At 43.2% G+C, this 18,720-nt stretch overlaps 1 protein-coding gene across 28 annotated transcripts in view; it reads left to right on the top strand.

Annotated features, from left to right (window-relative positions):
* MCF2L (MCF.2 cell line derived transforming sequence like) overlaps positions 1-18,720 on the top strand; it is a 370,234-nt gene that overhangs the window by 216,370 nt on the left and 135,144 nt on the right. The window lies entirely within an intron of this gene.

Here is an 18,720-nt window from a genome sequence, read left to right as displayed (position 1 = left end):
GCCTCTTTGGGACTTTACAGACATCAAGTTTAAAACAAAAGCAGAAACTGTAAGCCAAGGAAGCCAACAACCCAGCTGAAGGCCACATTCAGGGCAAATACAATGACAGATTTTAATAAATGGGGGCAGTTCAGTAAATATAAGGCCTCCACAACTTCCTAATTGCCCCCGTTGTCCTGTTGACTTGCTGTAGCGTTTAATGCCAACACCAAGCAGTGCCCTGAGACATGGCTATTGTGGATTCTAGTCTTTTGCTGCAAATCCCTCCTCTGTCCTAACTGCTAGGGAGACTTGCTAATCAGTTTAGGAACCATGAAGATGAACAGAAGATTTTTATGTTGTTGCTCCTGAATGCATTTTCAGCCTCTTTGCATGTATGTGGCTCTTCTCTAGTACGTTAATTGTTCACCCTACGGGGAGTGCTCGGTGGCTGAGGGCAGCTGCAGTGTGGAGGTCCAGAGGGAGCACCCTCTTAAAGATTAGCACACGAAAGTCAGTGGCGTTTTCTGCACTTCTAATGAGCAATCTGAGGAGGGAGTCAGGAAAAAGATTCCATTTACAATAGCAACTAAGAGAATCAAATATTTAGGGGTAAACTTAACCAAGGACATAAAGGACCTGTATTCAGAAAGAATAGCCAAAAAATATCCTAGAAAAGAACAAAGTTGGAGGACTCTTACTTCCTGACTTTAAATTTTATTACTTATCTACAGTGATTTTAAAAAATCACAAAACAAACAGTAACAAAAATGATCAAAAACCAGCATGGTACTGGCACAAAGATAGACATAATCGACCAATGGAGTCAGATTGAGAGTTCAGAAATGGACCATCACATCTGTGGTCAGGTGATTTTGACAAGGGTGTTAAACCCACCCAGCTGGGTCAGAATAGTCTTGTCAACAAATGGTGCTGGGAGAACTGGATATCCATATCCAAAACAAACGAAAGAGGGCCCCGTCTCACACCTCATAAAAAATTATCTCTGAATGAATCAAAGACCTAAATATAAAATCAGGAATCATGAAACTCCTAGAAAGAAATGTAGGGAAACATCTTCAAGATCTTGTGGTAGATGGTGGTTTCTTAAACCTTACCCTCAAAGCACAAGCAATGAAAGAAAAAATGGATAAGTGGGACCTTCTCAAAATTAAACACTTGTGCTTCAAAAGACTTTGTCAAGAAGGTGAAAAGGCAGCTGATTCAATGGTAGAAAATATTTGGAAACCATATGCCCAATAAGGGTTTGATTTCTATGTTATATAAAGAGAGCATACAACTTAGTGATAAAAAGGCAAGCAACCCAATTAGAAAATGGGTAAAAGACTTGAATAGTCATTTTTCCAAAGAGGAAATACACATGGCCAAAAAACACATGAAAAGATGTTCAACACCACCAGCTATTAGGGAAGTGCAGCTCAAAACTATAATTTCACACATTATAAAATGGCCATTATTAAAACAAAACAAAAAACAGAAAACTGCAAATGCTGGAGAGGATGTGGAGAAATAGAAACATTCCTTCCCTCTTGGTGGGAATGAAGAATGGTGCAGCCTCTGTGGAAGACAGTTTAGGTTCCTCAGGAGCTAAATATAGAACTGCTGTATGACCTGGCAATCCAGCTTCTAGGAACATAGTCAGAGGAACTGAAAGTAGGGATGCAACCAGACATTTGCACACTGATGTTCATAGTGGCATTATTTCAGTTTCTAAAAGATGGCAACAACCCAAGTGTCCCTGAAGCGATGAATGAATAAACAAGATGTGGTGTATACATATGATGGAATACTATTCCGCTATAAAAAGGAATGATGTAGGGATGCATATGACAACATGGATAAACCTTGAAACATATGTTAAGTGAAATAAGCCAGGCACAAAAGGACAAATATTGTATGGTCTCGCTAATATGAGCTAAATACAATGAGTAAATTTATGGAGTTAAACTCTAGAGTATAGGTTACCAGGAGATAGAATGAGGGTTGTGAAGGGGAAGCTGGTCTTAATGTATGTAGAATTTTTAATAAGGTTGATTGTAAATGTGTGGAGATGGATAGAATTGATGATAACACATTATAATGAGTATAACTAACCCTGCTGATTTATAAATGTGGTTGTGGCTGAAAGGGGTAATCTAGGGCCATAAATGGCAATTGAAAGATAGGTAGGGGCTGATCTAGGCACTGTGTAGCAGGGTGAACTCAGTGGTGGGTGAGGATTGTGGTTAACAGTACAAATATAAGAATGTTCTTCTATGAACCTGAACAAATGTAGATCACTCTTACGAGGTGTTTAAGAGCGTGGTGCTACATGGGAGAAAAAACTAATGTAACTTATGAACTATAATTAACAGTAAGGTTGTGATATTTTCGCATCAGTGCTGAAGGTCAGCAGTGCGGGGGTATAAAGGGGTGGTGTTCTTCCATTTGGAGTAATGAAAATGTTCTAGGGTCTACTGGGCTGGTGACAGCACAGCTCTGTGATGACACTGAGAGCCACTGAGTATTCTCTTTCGATGGACTATACAAGGCCTGGGAACATACAGCACAGTAAATCCATGGGGATAATGGTTTAACAGGACAAATATGAGAATGTTCTCATGAACTGTAACAAATATACAATACCAATACATGGAGTTAATAATAGGGTGGTTTATGGGAAAACTACCCCAAATGTAAGCTATGGACTATAATTAGCAGTAGTATTTTGATGATGTTCTTTCATCATTTGTAGCAAATGTTCCACAGCAATGCATGGTGTTGATGGTGGGGTAATATATGAGAATCCTGTATAGTATGCATGATTTGTTTTGTAAACTCACAGCTTCTCTAATAATTAAAAAAAAAAAAAAAAAAGAGTGAGCACCTGGGGTTCAAGTCCTGACTTTGCCTTTGACCTTGAACTAGTTTTGACTATAACTCATTTTTGAAATGGGGATGATGAGGCTTCATACCTCATAGTGCTGTTTAAATGAGTATTGTTTAAAGGAGGATTGTTTAAATGAGGATTGAGTTAATAAAAGTGCTTTGAGCAGTGCCTGCCTATTGGCCATTCCTCAGATGTTAATTCCTATTATTGTTTCCTGCCACACATAGAGAGTGGAAGCTCTTTCTCTTCCCCAGCAGCTCCATGATTTTTACCCAAAACACAGCAAAGAACAGGGCTGGTCAAGGAGGGGAAGTGGGAGAGGGGTTTTGTCCAGACCTGGAGAAGTAAGAAAAAGCTGCTCAGGAGAGGGGGAGCAGGGCTGCCAGGCCTCCAGCCTGTAGAGGCCACCCATTTCCGAAGATCTCCTGCTCAAGGAAAAGTACACAGATTTTACAGGAGGCGTGCATACTTTAACCAAGCAGTTTCACATAGGACTATTAAATCTAGTCCCATTTTTTTTGTTTCTGCTTGGCTTCCAGCTGGGACGATGTCAGTTTCTTCATCTGTTGTCTTTCACTCACTCAAGTTACCAGGCTTATTCAGTTTTAAAATGAAGGAATTAAAAAATTTAACTGCCCCATTAGAATGTGCCCTCTGTATAAACTTGAATGGACTGCAGGGATTGCAAACAATCAGAAGAGGCACAGAAATGAAGGGTGTGGCGTGGCAATCAAATAAAGCACGGCCCTGGCTGGCAAGGAACCAGTGTGGTGGTCGCTGGGGCTGGAAGAGCTGGGGCCCCTGCCCTGCAGCCTGAGCAAATGATGACCAAGGCCTGTGGGGGGCCACTGCCCAGGACGGCTGGGGGGGGAAGAGGACACAGCCCCCGAGGGCAAGAGAACTAAACCGGGCAGGCTGCCACCAAGACGGGCGTCCGGCCCCCATCCTTCCACTCCACCCGCCGCGGGCTGGAATAACCAGTGATCACGCTGGAGGCTGCAGGGTGTGCAAAGAGAGCGTGATCAAAAGGGAAGTAGAAAGGCACCGAAGGAGAACCTTGAGCGGCGTGAAATTCTGTTGTTGTTTTCTGTTCCTTTCCTTCCCCAAAGAGGACCAGGGCAAGTTACTTCAATCCAGATAGGTCTCCCTCCCCCGCGACCCGGGTTCCAGCAGCTGAAGCGTCCTGCCTCGACGTGCAGGGCGCGCAGGCCAGCGGTGGCGCAGTCGGGGGTTCGGGGCCCAGACCTGAGACCAGTGAAATAAGCAGGGCGTGGCGACCGAGAAGAGGCTGTGGGTCCGCACAGCTCGGGGCCCAGGCCACTCCCCCATGGCGCTTTAGGGCTGATTCTCAGACGGTCGGAAGACCCGTCACCCTGCGGCCCTGCTCCTTGCAAGCCGAGCAGGGGCTGGAAGCCTGTCCCCTAGGCGGGCGCCTTGTGCAGTGAAAACCTTGCGCAGCCGTACCCGGAGCCCTGCCAGCCGGCGGAATCGGCAGGTGCGCTTGTAGGTGCCAGTGATCCCCCAGTGATCCCGACGCCTCACACCTCTGCGGATCCTAGGAGCATAATTTGGAAGATCCCGCAGAGATCAGCCAGGTTTCCTTCCTGCCTCCCTGCCTCCCATTGGGCCTTTATTCACCTCAGTTCCTTAAAAAGGTACTTGTTTTAAAGATCCTATAAATAAAGCGACAACCCACTAATGGGGGATAAAAAGTCACCCCGCTCAGCATGTATTTTTGTTTTTTGCTCCGGTAAGTATTTCTTACAGATTACAGTGTATGTACAAGAATGTCAGATATACTGACATATGATCTAAACAAGACAGGCTGATAATTTATGTAATGTAAGAATATACATATTCAGAGTCAGCAGTGTGGACAGTGGGTGGAGGAGGTGAGGAGGCTGCTGGTCCCTGGACATAAGTTCCCACAGGATGAGACTGCTCTACCACCATGGGGCAAATCCCTCCCACTGAGAGATACAGGCATTCCACACGTTTAAATACACAGGCGGCATTTTGACCTGCCACTTACACAGTCTAAATTGACATAACTGTGATCGTTCTATGATACTCTCAAGAAAATAGTAAACAGCCAAACCCTGTGCAGGTGGCAGGATTCTAGGTGGGATTTGGAACATGCTTAATCCTTGATCTTAATATTTGTAAAGAGCTCTATCTCCTTTTCTGCATTTTCATCACAATGGACATACATTTAAGATGGGGGAATTTGGGTGGTGGTTTCACCTAACAGTGATAAGTACTCTTAAAAATATGAGAAATCCTAACATATTTTAGTTGCACACTTAACGGATAACATGAATCATCCATAGCTTTCAGTCTAAAGGTAGGAGGGAGTCCATCTGAATTTTATTGCTTGAGTCTAGTTTCTACCACTGTCCTAATGAAAGTAATGCAATTGCTTATTTATTTGCCAAATCAAGTACTAGTTTGAGCTCTCGAGGAAAATCCAAAATAAGAAATGCCACTTCTTTTTTCTCTCGGGCCTTTTAAGAAGATAGACCCAACTTCTAATTTATTCACGATTCCTACAAAGCTGCGGTGTTTCTCTGCCTGTAACTCCCTAGAGAACAAACCCAGGCGGGAGCTTGGTGTTTTAGCAAATGCCCTAATGCAGCTGGAGACCTGACTTGGAAATACGTTCTGTTTAGGAATCAGGAACATTGAGTGGCAGCTCAGAGTCAGAGTTGTTTTTATAAGCTCCCGGGTACCATGCTTTGCGCCAGCCGTTATGGCCAATGATTTTCTGGGAGGTTATGCTTGATGACATATGCTTAAAGATCCTCCTGTGGAGATTTCTCCAGATGAATGGAAACCCTTCTCTAAAAAGTTGGCAGGTTCCGTGAACCTCAAGAGAAGACAGTCCCCCTGAATGCCTTTAGTTACTGTTCAAAGTGCAAGTTCCTAGTGGGGGAAAAAAGTGCATTAAAATAACTCGGTCTCTTTTATTGGCAACTTAAAATGCAAAACAGTTTATTTTAAAACTTCTAAAATTTGAAAACAAGATGCCCTCGGTTAAATAATATAGTTTTTCAAAGCTGAATGTGCTCACTAGGAGCTCAGTTTTTCTGCTTGAAACACAAAAACAACTTCTTACTATTTTGTTGGTCGGTGGTTAGATGACCGATCTGTCTCAGTTGTTAACATCCTTTTTTTTTTTGCCTTAGTGTCAGGGTTTATAAAATTCCAGAATAGATGCAACTGCCAGCCTCACACCAACAATTTTATTCCAACTGTCTCCTGAGAGGCATAATATACCAGAGTCCATCTTCATCCTTCTCACTTTCATAGACTTCAAAAGTCAGTGCAGGGACTTGGCCCAGTGGTTAGGGCGTCTGTCTACCACATGGGAGGTCCGCGGTTCAACCCCTGGGCCTCCTTGACCCGTGTGGAGCTGGCCTGTGTGTAGTGCTGATGCGTGCAAGGAGTGCCCTGCCACGCAGGGGTGTCCCCCGCATAGGGGAGCCCCACGCGCAAGGAGTGCGCCCCATAAGGAGAGCTGCCCAGCGCGAAAGAAAGTTCAGCCTGCCCAGGAATGGCGCTGCACACATGGAGAGCTGACACAGCAAGATGACGCAACAAAAAGAAACACAGATTCCCATGCCGCTGGCAACAACAGAAGTGGACAAAGAAGAACACGCAGCAAATAGACACAGAGAACAGACAACTGGGGTGGGAGGAAGGGGAGAGAAATAAATAAATCTTAAAAAAAAAAAAGTCAGTGCAGAAACGCTCGCCATGCTGTATCTGTTCCCCAATAGGAAGAAGGCTGGATTAGCATTCACCTGCAGGCACCATCTAATTATTTTGATAGTTCATTATATCTGCATGTACAAGGAACTTGGTTTTATTCAGGACATGAGGCTGCGTCTCTGCCTTGTATCTTTCAGTTATCACTGGGAATTTGGTAGGATGCTGCTCTGGGGAAAACCGGACATCTACTCTTTCGTACCCTTTGTGAGAGTTATGCCTGGAAAGGGCAGCAGAGCCAGGCAGCCTGGACTTAGCTCTGCTGCTGTGGAAAAAGTGGCAGAGAGTTCAAAAGCAGGAGGTACAGCTGAGGCAGGGAGCTTCCAAACCCTTGAAGGACTTTCCTCCCTCATCCACAGATTCTGTCTTTTCATGCTACTGTAAGAAGGGGAGCGATCTTGCTTTCCATGTTGCTTTAAGACAATGGTTCGCAAACATTTTCTCCTCGAGACCCGATTACTCTTAAAGATTACTGAGGATCACAAAGTGCATTTGTTTTAGAACACTTACCATATTTGAAAATAAAACAGATATTTTTAAAAACTAATTTTATATATAAAAATAACAATAATAAGCCCATTATATGAACACAAGGAGCATTTCTTGTGAAAAATCACCATAGTGCCTAAGAACAACAGTTACAAGAAGTTTGAGAAGAGTGGCATTGTTTTACATTTTTCTACATCTCTTTAATATCTAACATGAGAAGACAACTGGATTCTCAAGTCGGCTCTGCATTCAATTTCTTGCAGTATCATCCTTTATGTGATCTTTGGAAAATTCCACTTTATAGTCCTGAAAGAATGAGAGAGAAAAAGGCTGGGATCCAAATTTTTAGAGTAGAAGTGGCTTCTTCTGGAAGGTGGAGATAGGTTAATTCACCTGTGAAGAGGGTCACGAAAAGGCAGCCCATCACTTACAGGAAGCTTCCAGAGACAGATGTTGCCTAACTGAATTTAGTCCCATTGAATCACAGTGACTGACAGCACATTTGATGCTGTACCTCCGACATAGTCAAGTGTACTTTCTGGGGTGATAGTTTTGAGGTAACTATCTGCAATGAAGGAAGGTTAAAAGTACAACAGAGACTTTCTACACTGTTTTCATACCTTGAAAAGTTCTGGTTATTTAAGCCTTTGAAGCACTAAAAAAAAAAAAACCACCATTATAATCCGTTTTGCATAATGGTTATATCTGCAGCATCTTTATGTCCTCATATCAGAAAAATGCAAGATCTTTTTTGGCATCTTTAAGAGAAGCAGGAGAGCACAGCATCTGGGAGATGGAAATGAGAGTAAGGACAGTGTCAGAGACAGAAAGAGGCGTGGGCGGTTCTGAAGGCTGACTTGGCAAGCTTGGGTCTTCCCTGGCTCTGGCCTGACTCAGTGCTATTATTCTGGTGCCTTTAGTCATCCTGACTCAGTGGGTACCTCTTAAACCTGGTAAGATGCCAACCTCCTTGTCCAAGGTTAGTTTCTGAAGACTCATTTGGTATCTCTCTGAGAAAGTAAACATAACAAAACACTGAAGAAAAATTACAGGTAAATCTGAATTTCCCTCCTCAACTTTTGCCAAGTGCTGTTAATATTTCATTTTTCTCTTTTTAATACTTTTATTCCCTATTAATTAGGGTATGTTAGGTCTATATTGAATGCAAGAAGCTTCTCTCCATCCTTCAGCCATGTGGGATCTAAGCCCCCTCTCAAGTTAGAGGTGGAGGGGACATTGCCATGCCAGGGTCCTCAGGATAGAGGAATAAAATATGGATTAGAGTGGACTGGTATTCTAAAACAGAATTATTGTGACTCTAGCAATGGAAGAAACGGTATCATTGATGTGGAGACAGTGGCCATAGGAGTTGCTGAGGGCAGAGAGAGGGAAGAAGAGGTGTGATGTGGGGGCATTTTCGGGACTTGGAGTTGTCCTGAATGATATTGCAGGGACAGATGCAAGACATCATATATCCTGCCATAACCCACTAAATGGGCTCGGAGAGAGTGTAAACTACGTCAACTATAATCCATGTGCTCCAAAATGTATTCATCAAATGCAATGAATGTGCCACACTGGTGAAAGAATTTGGTGATGTGGGAGGAGTGGGGGGAGGGTGAGGAGTGGGAGTATATGGGTTCCTCATATTTTTAATGTAACATTTTGTATGATCCATGATCTTTAAAAAATTTTTTTAATCTGTTAATAAAAAGTTTCTCTCATCAAATTCACACATATTAATGTTTTAGTTAACTATAATGCAGTCTACTTGGCTTTTCCATCAGAAACAAAGCACAGGTGCACCTCCACTGAAAATTGCTCTGGCTCTCTAGACCCACAATGCCTCACGGGCACTAAGGTCTGGGAAGGGTTGTTGTACATAATGGGCCTCTCTGGGGAGAGCAGGGCAGGCTCCCCAGCCAGTCCAGAAGGGTTTGAGTGAAGGGAGGGGCAGCAGGCTGTGAGTCTCCTGGGGTTGGGGTGGAGCCGTGGTGAGGGCTCCCCCAAGCTGGGCAGGTCTGCCCGGGATAGGAGGAGCGTGCAGGTGTTCTTAGCAGCTTGCCCGGATGTGGGACAAGAGGACTGGAGGTCAGTGGTCAGATAGCAAAGATGGAGACAGAGGCGTTATTACAATATGAGGAAAAAACCAAGGTTTTAACTTCTCTAATCCAATTTCTCATTTTAAAATATTTAAAGAACATTTTGAATTAACCCGAACTCTGAGGATATTTTAATGTTTTTGTTCTGATCTTTTCGCACCTTCCATTTAAATTCCATTATTCTCTTTCTTAAAGACTTTTTCAAGTATGTATGTGTAAATGTATTCATGGGTTTATTAAGACTGAACTACATAAAACTGCCCCTTTTTTTCTTGTAGCCATTTGTTGGCAATTATGCACTGCCAGCAGCAGAGGAAAACTACATGTGGCTATGATAACACTACTTTAAGCTTTGTCCTCCACCGTTGATGCGTGAAACATCTCTTTCTTGTTGGTGCTGTTATTCATCTCGGGTGATGGAAGCCAAGAATCAGAAAAACACCCGTGGCGGGAATAGAGGGGCAGATGCGGTTGATGTCCTCGTTTTGGAGGAGACTGGGATTTGGACAGATGACCTGCCCTCCCCAAGGTAGCCAAAACTGGCCACAGAACATGCTGGCATGAGCCAGGAGAGAACGCAGGCCCTTCATTCCAGTAACTTTAGCAGTGAAGTATTCACTCTGTGCCAAGCGCTGCGCGTGAAGTGTGTTCATTCACTCAGCTCACCGGCCACCCTGTGATCATTGTCTGATCTTAGAGAGGACTAGACCAAGAGCGGACAGGTTAAGTAACATGAGCAAGGTCACGTGACCACAGACTGTCTGTTGGGGGGGTGAGCGCCCAGGCCATCTGGCCCTGGGCGCAGCCCCCGCCCCCTGCTGCGCACTCTCAGTGCACAGCCGCGCTGGCCTCCAGGGAACCCTGCAGTCCTGTGCGTCAAAGTTGATTCAAGCCATGTGAAAGGCAGCCTCTGGCTCCAGCCCCTTATTAAAGTGGCCGACTGGAGATTGCACAAAGGCAAAAGAAATTCTGCAGACAGTGCATCTTTGTAAACCTCCGAGGAAAACGGGGAGTCCATTTTTAGGCTTCAAGACATTTGCAATTAACTTGCTTGTGTGCAACCCAGCTGTGAGTTCTCAGCTTTGCTGTTCATGACCTGGTCAGTAGGAGCCCCCCACCCCCACCCCACCCCACACAGACTGGATGGCAGCAAGCAGCCTCTTTGAGCTTTGAAACCCAAGTCCTGGATATACCCTGGTGTTAGCCTTCTGCCTGCACCGGAGAGAGCAGGTGTAAGATCTTGAATCAGAATTCTCTTCAGACTCTAAAGAAGAATTGATAGAAAATTGATGATTTTAAATGCCCTTGCTAATGGCTAAATGTTATTTCTCTGTTGGCTGATACAAAGGATAAGGGATTCACTATGTCAGATATCACAGTGGGGCCCTTGGCAGTGGGCTGTTGAGGTAATCCACTCTGATTAAGCCATGGGGAGATGCATGAGAAGACCCAGCTTCTCCTATTTCCCCATTTCTTTGAGTTCTTTTCCATGGCTCTGTAGCCAAGCCATCCCCCAAGTTAGAAACACTACCTCCCTTAGCATCTCTCCTTGCTAAATTCTCCTCACCCACCATCACAATCCAGCTCAAAATCCAGCTCCCTGAACCTACCTTAGGCTGACTAGTCCCCAGCTCCCCCCTCCTTTCCTTGCACCCCTTTGACACTTAGAATCAGCACAGTCACTGCTGTGTGACCTTAGGCAAGTCACTTAACTTCTCCCCACCTTAGTTTACCCATCCAAAAAAAAGTGGGAAAGTAATGTATCACCTCTCAGATTGGTGTGAGAGTAAATGCATTAATGCATAGAAAGTACTTAGTAGTAGTACTAGTGCTACTATTTCTACTGAAGATTTTCTGTGTGAAACAAAGCAATTTAGTTGTGTCAGCCAGATACATTTCTTAAGCAATTTTTTCTCTTCTCTTGTACTTTTTCATTCTGCCAGCTAGCATAGTAGACGATTGAGAAATACTTGCCTTCTTGATTGATCTAAGACCTTGGTAGTTTTTTTTGTTTTGTTTTGTTGTATTTTTTTTTCACTTGAAAGAATCTGGGTTGTTGATTCAGTGGATGCTTGTATTAGCGTTGCATTTTTCTTTATTATCATAAAGGTGAGCTAAAGTAGCATTTTTCAAAGTATGTTTTTTCCAAAATTAATTCTGCAAGGTGTTATGAGGGTCCTTCACTTCCCCCCTACAAAAAAAAAATCATAGTCAAATAAGTTTGGGGAATAAGGAATTCTAGTTTAAACTGCAGGGGCTTTCATATACTAATGTGCATGGAGAATTTCTAAAATAGGAGAGTCAGTCTATAATGCTTTCCAAATTTATCTAATCATAGAGCCTTTCTTTCTCTGAACCTGAAATAGGGTTCTGTAGAACATGCAAAGAAATGGTATTCTAGGACTTTGAGCTCCAGATACTACACTAGTGAGAATTTCTCCACCAGAAGCTCCTGGAGAAGAGTACCTTGAGCCAGGCCTTTGAACAGCTGTTTACATTCTGTCCTACAGGTCGGGGGTAGAGAGCAGGGCTTGCCTGGCACGCCAACTCTGAGTGGCAGTTGTAGCTGCCTGCAGCCTGCACGGAAGAGGATGCTGAGGCCTCACCAGGCCTGGTTTTCTGCCATTGGCAAGGATGAGAAGAGTATGGCATCCGTGCCAGGGGCCTGTCCCACTTCATGTAGGACATGTGGAGAGGCAATACGGGACTTCCTATCAGACAGTGTTCCAAAAGTTGTCTTTTAAGAGGGCATTTCTAACTCAATGCATTGTGCCTTTAGAAACTGCTGGGAATGTGGGGTTAACATCCATTCGTCAGGGCATGAAGTCCACATACAGGCTTTGTGCAGGCCCTGGGCTGGCCTTAGTGTGACGGGTAGAGCCTGGAAGCCCACCTGGTGAAAGTGCCATCCAGGTGATCTTTCCTTACATCAAAACCCTTCATGAGGGCGTCGGACTTGGCCCAGTGGTTAGGGCGTCCGTCTACCACATGGGAGGTCCGCGGTTCAAGCCCTGGGCCTCCTTGACCCGTGTGGAGCTGGCCCATGCACAGTGCTGATGTGTGCAACGAGTGCCCTGCCACGCAGGGGTGTCCCCGCGTAGGGGAGCCCCACGCGCAAGGAGTGCGCCCCGTAAGGAGAGCCGCCCAGCGCGAAAGAAAGTGCAGCCTGCCTAAGAATAGCACTGCACACACGGAGAGCTGACACAACAAGATGACGCAACAAAAAGAAACACAGATTCCCCTGCCGCTGACAACAACAGAAGCGGACAAAGAAGATGCAGCACATAGACACAGAGAACAGACAACCGGGGTGGGGTGGGGGAAGGGAGAGAAATGAATAAATAAATAAATCTTAAAAAATAAAACCTTCATGAAATGGGTGTTGATAAATGGGCAAGTGTTTATTTACATGACAGAAATGTATCCTTTTAGTGGACCTCTGCTATAAAGAAGTACAATCTTTGGTATGTTGTGCAACAAATTGAAGGAAAGCACAAGTTTAACCACTCACCTCAGCATCAGCGTCATCCTGGGTGGGGCCCTTCTCTCTCAGAAACACTGTACTAGTAGGTTTGAAATTAACTTAATGGGTCAGCATGGAATGGGATGGGATGGAATTGAAAATACCAAAGTGTGCTGCGGGTGGAACTTCGTTTATTTTGCCATCATATGTAACGTGTTAACAAGTCCTCCAGGTGATTCTAATGTATGCTTACATTGGCGACCCTTTGGACTGGTGGTCTTGGCTAGCACTGAAAAGTTAACACAGCTCTGGAGACCAAACCTTAGAGGGGATTTTCTATGTCATAGTATACGCACATCTTTGACTTCATTAAATAGTATAAACTGTCTAGTACCAGATAGTTTCCAAACTGCCTCGCAAGGTGGTTGTGCTAATTTTCACGCTAAGCACCCACATGTGAATTCCGGTGGCTCCAAATTTGCCATGCTTGATTTTGTCAGACTTTTAAAATTTTTGCCAAATGGATGGGTGAAATGGTTCCTCTTTAGGGTCGAAGTTGCTTTTTACTGATGACTGGTGAAGATAAGCATCTTTTCATACATGGTCTTTTATCTTAAAATTTGTAAGGATTAGCTCTCTGAGATCAGAAGAAGCAATATCATTTAGTGGACTAACTGAATAAGCTTATGCTTTGTGTATGATTTGAAATAGTTATGCCTAATCCAGTAACAAATGACCCATTAAAGAAGTTCAGAATGTAGTAGAAATGAGAATTCTGCCAACCAAATCAGTGTAGGTCTTAAACACCCCACCAGACTAGATCAGTCAGAGCCCTCAATATATTTACTAAATAAAACTAAAATTCCTTCCTGTCCCATTCTCTGAAGTACTTCAACAATGGTTGCTTAGATGCTGACTTGCTCAGGGATTGTAATGGCAGGTACTCCACCCTAGCCTACTGTTTTTACTAGAAAATTAAGCTTGTCTGAAGCCAGTAGCTTCCAGCATCCTTATTAAATCTAAACTTTATCTCAACTTTCTTCTTAATGTTTCCTTTCAATAGACATCTTGCTTCTTGGTTTAATGATTCTTGTTGAGGGGCACAGTAGAGTAGGTATCCAACCCAAATGAATTGGCAAAATAATTCCATTTGACTGTCAACCGTGGACTTTGAAAAGGCAGAACTGTTACATTTTGATTGATAATAAACAAAAGTCCTAGGGCTATGGGCTTACAGCCAGACATATGCAGAAGGGGAAAATAATAGACTTTGCTTGGTGGTGGACAGCCTCCCTCCAGCTGCCTGACCTCCTCTGTATAGCACTTAAGTGTTGGCAGAGCACTCTCTTATCCTGTTCACCCTTTGAGGTAGGTTAAGGGATCTGCCCAAGGTCACCAGTAAACAGTGGGGACCAGACTTTCTGAGCCCAAATTCAAGGTTCTTCCTAGTACATTGAAACTGCCTTAACCTATGACATTCTCTTTGTAAACAAGGAGATTGGCCTAAGTGTGCTTTCCGGGTCCTGTCTAGCTCTGATTCCTTGTCATTGTCTCTTGTTCTTGTTTTGTTTGTTTGTTCTTCCTGCCTTAAGCACCTACTGTTTGTGCCATAAGCACCCACTCTTTGGCAAAGCAGGCAGACAAAATGCCTCTTTAAGTGGACAGATAGAGACAAAATGCAGTCTAGCAAAGTTACCTGGAAAGCAAAACCCACTTGACTTCCAATTTCCTTTTTGAAATTGTTTTCCTAAAATGAAACAAAGCCTTGAGACAGTTTTGAAGAGGAAGGAAGTTTGCTCCACCAGACTATTTTTTTTGAGCAAGAAGATCTACAGAGAAAAGAATGATCCCACCAAACTGGACTTTAAAATCAACTACCAAAACAAGCCAGAATTTGGGCAACTATTTTGCATGAATACATTTCAGAATTTGGTGTTTTCTTCCCTTTTTCCTCAGCATGGCTAGTCCTTTCTGCCCCCTCCCTTCTTTAGCTCCTTCTCCACTTGGAATTGAACTGGGTCAATTCAATTCCCAGAGGCAGGCCCAGGGTCAGCTAAAATGTCAGGTGAGCCGTGGCCTTTCTTGCTTAAGGTGCAGTCCTGCCCTGTTCTTCAGGTAGTTTAGCAGACAAAAACAGCCTTTTCAGATGACACCTTCGAGAGTGGAGGTAGGAATGTCAGGCCTGGCACTGCCCCTTCTGTCTGGCCTCTCCTCTTCCCTCTATCCTAAGTTGTAGGGGAATCAGAAAGCAAGCAGCTTTCTAAAGTAGGGGAAGTGGGGGCTGGGGCCCTTAGTATTTCCTTCTTAGATCTGATTCTTTGTTAACAGAAGTAATTACTTGAGTCTCCATTTATTTCTGGACCAAGACAGGAATGTTAGAAAATGCATAGTTATCTATAACGTACTGTGCTCACACAGAGGAGTTCTGTGATGGAGCTAAGTCTTGCCTGGACCCTTTTATCAAGTTGACAGGGTGAGATGACCCCACTTCCTGTTTTGGGACATTTGAGCAGCAAGACTCATGAAACAGTGAACGAGGCCCTATGTGACTTAATGCTTATGCTTATTATCATCAAGTATCTATGTTTCCATCTGAACTAGATCATAATAGTGTAATTCTTCAATACTTTTCTTTAGTCTTACATCTACAAAATTAAAGACATTGTGCCCAGACCTTAAAAAAAAAAAAAAGCTATCACAAATTGCAAAACTGTCTAATCATTCTTGAGTGGGTACAAAAAATCAGGAAGGTTGAAAACTTACAAATGTAAATGAAAGAAATACTGAATGTGCGTAATATTGTGGAAGCTGTTGTCTAAAGAAAGCATTGTATGATGAAGGAATAAAAATGGTATGTTCTAATATAGTTGGAAAATGTCCTTAATTTATGAGGAGAAACCAGTGATCATTTAAAATATAAAAAGATATAATAGTTCATTCATCTGAACTTATCTTTGTGGCATTTCCAGACATACTCTATGGCATACAGTAACCATATTTTTCAAACCTAAAATGGGGCATCATTTGATCTAAGGTACAATATTTAAAATTAGTTCTATCCCAGAAAATTAAAAAAGAGGTTCCAACTGGTTTTAGTGTATCTTTTCCACTTATTGTAGTTAATACTCCTTCAATATGATTTTGAAATCTTGCCTTATTATTAAAAAAGGAGTGTTAGGTTCCATAGCCAGGGCTGAAGATTAAATTTGTGGATAGATAGTCAACAATATATGTATTCTGGACTTCATGCTATCTATGACAGACAAGAAATCCTGGAAATCATAAAGAATGTAGCCAAATCAGTTGAATCCTAAATAATCCTCTGACACTTATTATCCTTCCTATAACCTCTTTGGTTCATCCACTCAGTGTGAATTCTTGAGCTCCCGCCATGAACAAGTCTCTGAGGTTAGGATGATGACCCTAAGTCATGGTCGCTGCCACAGTCTTGAGTGATGGACACACATGATGAACCTGGTTAGGTGCTATATAGGAGGATATAGGATGCTCTAAGGGCCCGTGCCTAGATGAGGAGGCTGAGAAAATTGTCATCTCAGCAAGGAACTGAGCAAAGTTAGACTGACAAACAGAGGTGGGAGAAGTGTTATGGAGGAACAGCGTGTGCAAAGACTTGGAGTGCTGGAAGGAGCTTGGCTCACTTGACGAGCTTAAGAACAAGCATATGGCAGGTGTCTAAAGAGGAAGGTGGGGCAGAGGAGGCCCTCATAGGAGTCTCTTGATAGACCCAAACCTCATATTTATAATTGCCCAAAAGCTCCAGCCAGTGACACTATCATTCTGTCGTGGGAATTAAAGGAATAATTGGTAATATCATAATATCCCTAGTAGATGAGAAAATACATTTGCCATCAGGGTGAGCAGGAACAGACACATGCTATCCAGAACGTGTTCAGGAGTGCCAAACCTTCCATAAGAGAGAGCGCCATCTTGAAGGCTCTACCATTCAAAGTCTTTCAGAACCAAGTGGAAGAATTATGTAGAAATGTACACCAACAGAAACGTTGACACTTTTTTTTCCTCACAAATTAATGAAGTATAGAAGTTGAGTCATGAGGAGATATAGAGGTCTAGAGCAATATACCTTTTTAGATGATGGCAAGGTTTTGGAAAACCTTGGCCTAGCCCAACTTATCCGTGGCTTGTCATGGATATTAGTATCACGACTGGCTGAACAGTCCCCAGTTATTAAGGACATGTCAGATTTAAGTAGTATCCATGCATATTTTCCTTTATTCTTGGAATTTCTCAAAAGTTCAGGAAGACCCTGCTTCCCAGTAGTCTATGTTTCAATGATGTGCTTCTCCTGGAATTAGCAGAGGTTGAATTTGAGGAAAGACACTGCACGATTCCATTTCAGCTATTCTTGTTGGGAATGAGGGGAATAACATCTGAACTTCCAGCAACGCATTCTAGCATTCTAGGCTGCTGTATCTATTGTAACTAATATGCATTCCAGCCAACATGAGATGTATAAAACCCATAAATCATCTCATTTGGAATGGGTTTTTTTTTGTTTTTAAAGATTTATTTATTTATTTCTCTCCCCTTTCCCCCCTCCCCACCCCCAGTTGTCTGCTCTCTGTGTCTGTTTGCTATGTGTTCTTCTGTGACCACTTCTATCCTTATCAGTGGCACCAGGAATCTGTGTCTCTTTTTGTTGCGTCATCTTGTTGTGTCAGCTCTCCATGTGTGCGGCGCCATTCCTGGGCAGGCTGCACTTTCTTTTGCTCTGGGTGGCTCTCCTTACGGGGCACACTCCTTGCAAAAGGGGCTCCCCTATGTGGGGAACACCCCTGCGTGCCACTGCACTCCTTGTGTGCATCAGCACTGCACATGGGCCAGCTCCACACGGGTCAAGGAGGCCAGGGTCTGAACAGCGAACCTCCCATGTGGTAGGCAGACACCCTATCCATTGGGCCAAGTCCGCTTCCCTGGAATTGTTTTTAATTGCTTCAAGTTTTCCTGGAGCTTCTGTTTCTGACCCTGTTGTTCTCCCACAAAAGAAAGCCATTGCTGAGACATTTCATTACATATTGGAAAATGGGTTTCCATGCCATTGAACTATCCATATGAGACTCAGCAGTCATTACTGATTTTTTAATTTGATGAGCTTTAAGTATCATTTATATCCTTGACTCATCTCTAAATGGCACTGTTGCTCTGTTTAGCTCTAGAGTGCCCAGACAACACAAGAGTAGACAACTGTGAAGGATACTCTTCACAGTTGAAGGATAAACCAATCATGGTTATTGACAATTCCACAATTGACACATAATCTAGGGATCTGCGGGGACTCCATTTGTGTGTTTTAATTGTGTCACCCTGTTTACACTTGCTTATTTGCAAGATCAGAAGGATAGGATTGAAGACTGATGCCATATAGATATTTTGCTGGATCCATTGGAATTCTTTGGGTTAAAAGATCTCCATGAGCTGTATCTTTGGGCTGTACATGGCCTAGGTCTTAAACTGGGTGTAGAAGACTTGAACTTGTAAGCCATTCACAAGTTATCAACAATCAACATGAGTCATGAGCCATAACATGCCTTTAATAGAGAAATTGTGTTAATGTTCAAGACTGTAAAATTTGCTAGACCGCTGGAACCTGGCAACATTAAGCCATTGTCTAGGTATCATTTATGATAGTCTGGAATTGATTATGAAATGCAAAAGTCCCTAATGACCCACAGAATGCTTCCTGGTATACCTGCCTATGTCCTGATTTTCCTATTGCAGAGTGACCAGAAATCTTTGGGTGCTTCTATATAGTTTCCCCCCTAGGAGTCTTGCCAAACTTTCTTGCTTATATTTGATTCCTTCATGGTATGGTTTGAGGTGCTACCAGTTTATTCCCAGACTCCTGATCTAGACACTTGCAACATACAGATAGCTAAAAACCATCTTTCTAGTTGTCATTGAGTGTAGGAACTTGCATACGTAACATTTATCTCTGATGTTGCCATTCCACTTTGTGAGTATCAGGCAAATGCTGAGGCCAAAAGGGTGGT

This window comes from Dasypus novemcinctus, chromosome 15, assembly GCF_030445035.2.
Source record: "Dasypus novemcinctus isolate mDasNov1 chromosome 15, mDasNov1.1.hap2, whole genome shotgun sequence".
Taxonomy (NCBI): Eukaryota; Metazoa; Chordata; class Mammalia; order Cingulata; family Dasypodidae; genus Dasypus; species Dasypus novemcinctus.
The sequence above is the reverse complement of the archived record's forward strand: the minus strand, read 5'-3'. Positions and strand labels throughout refer to the sequence as shown.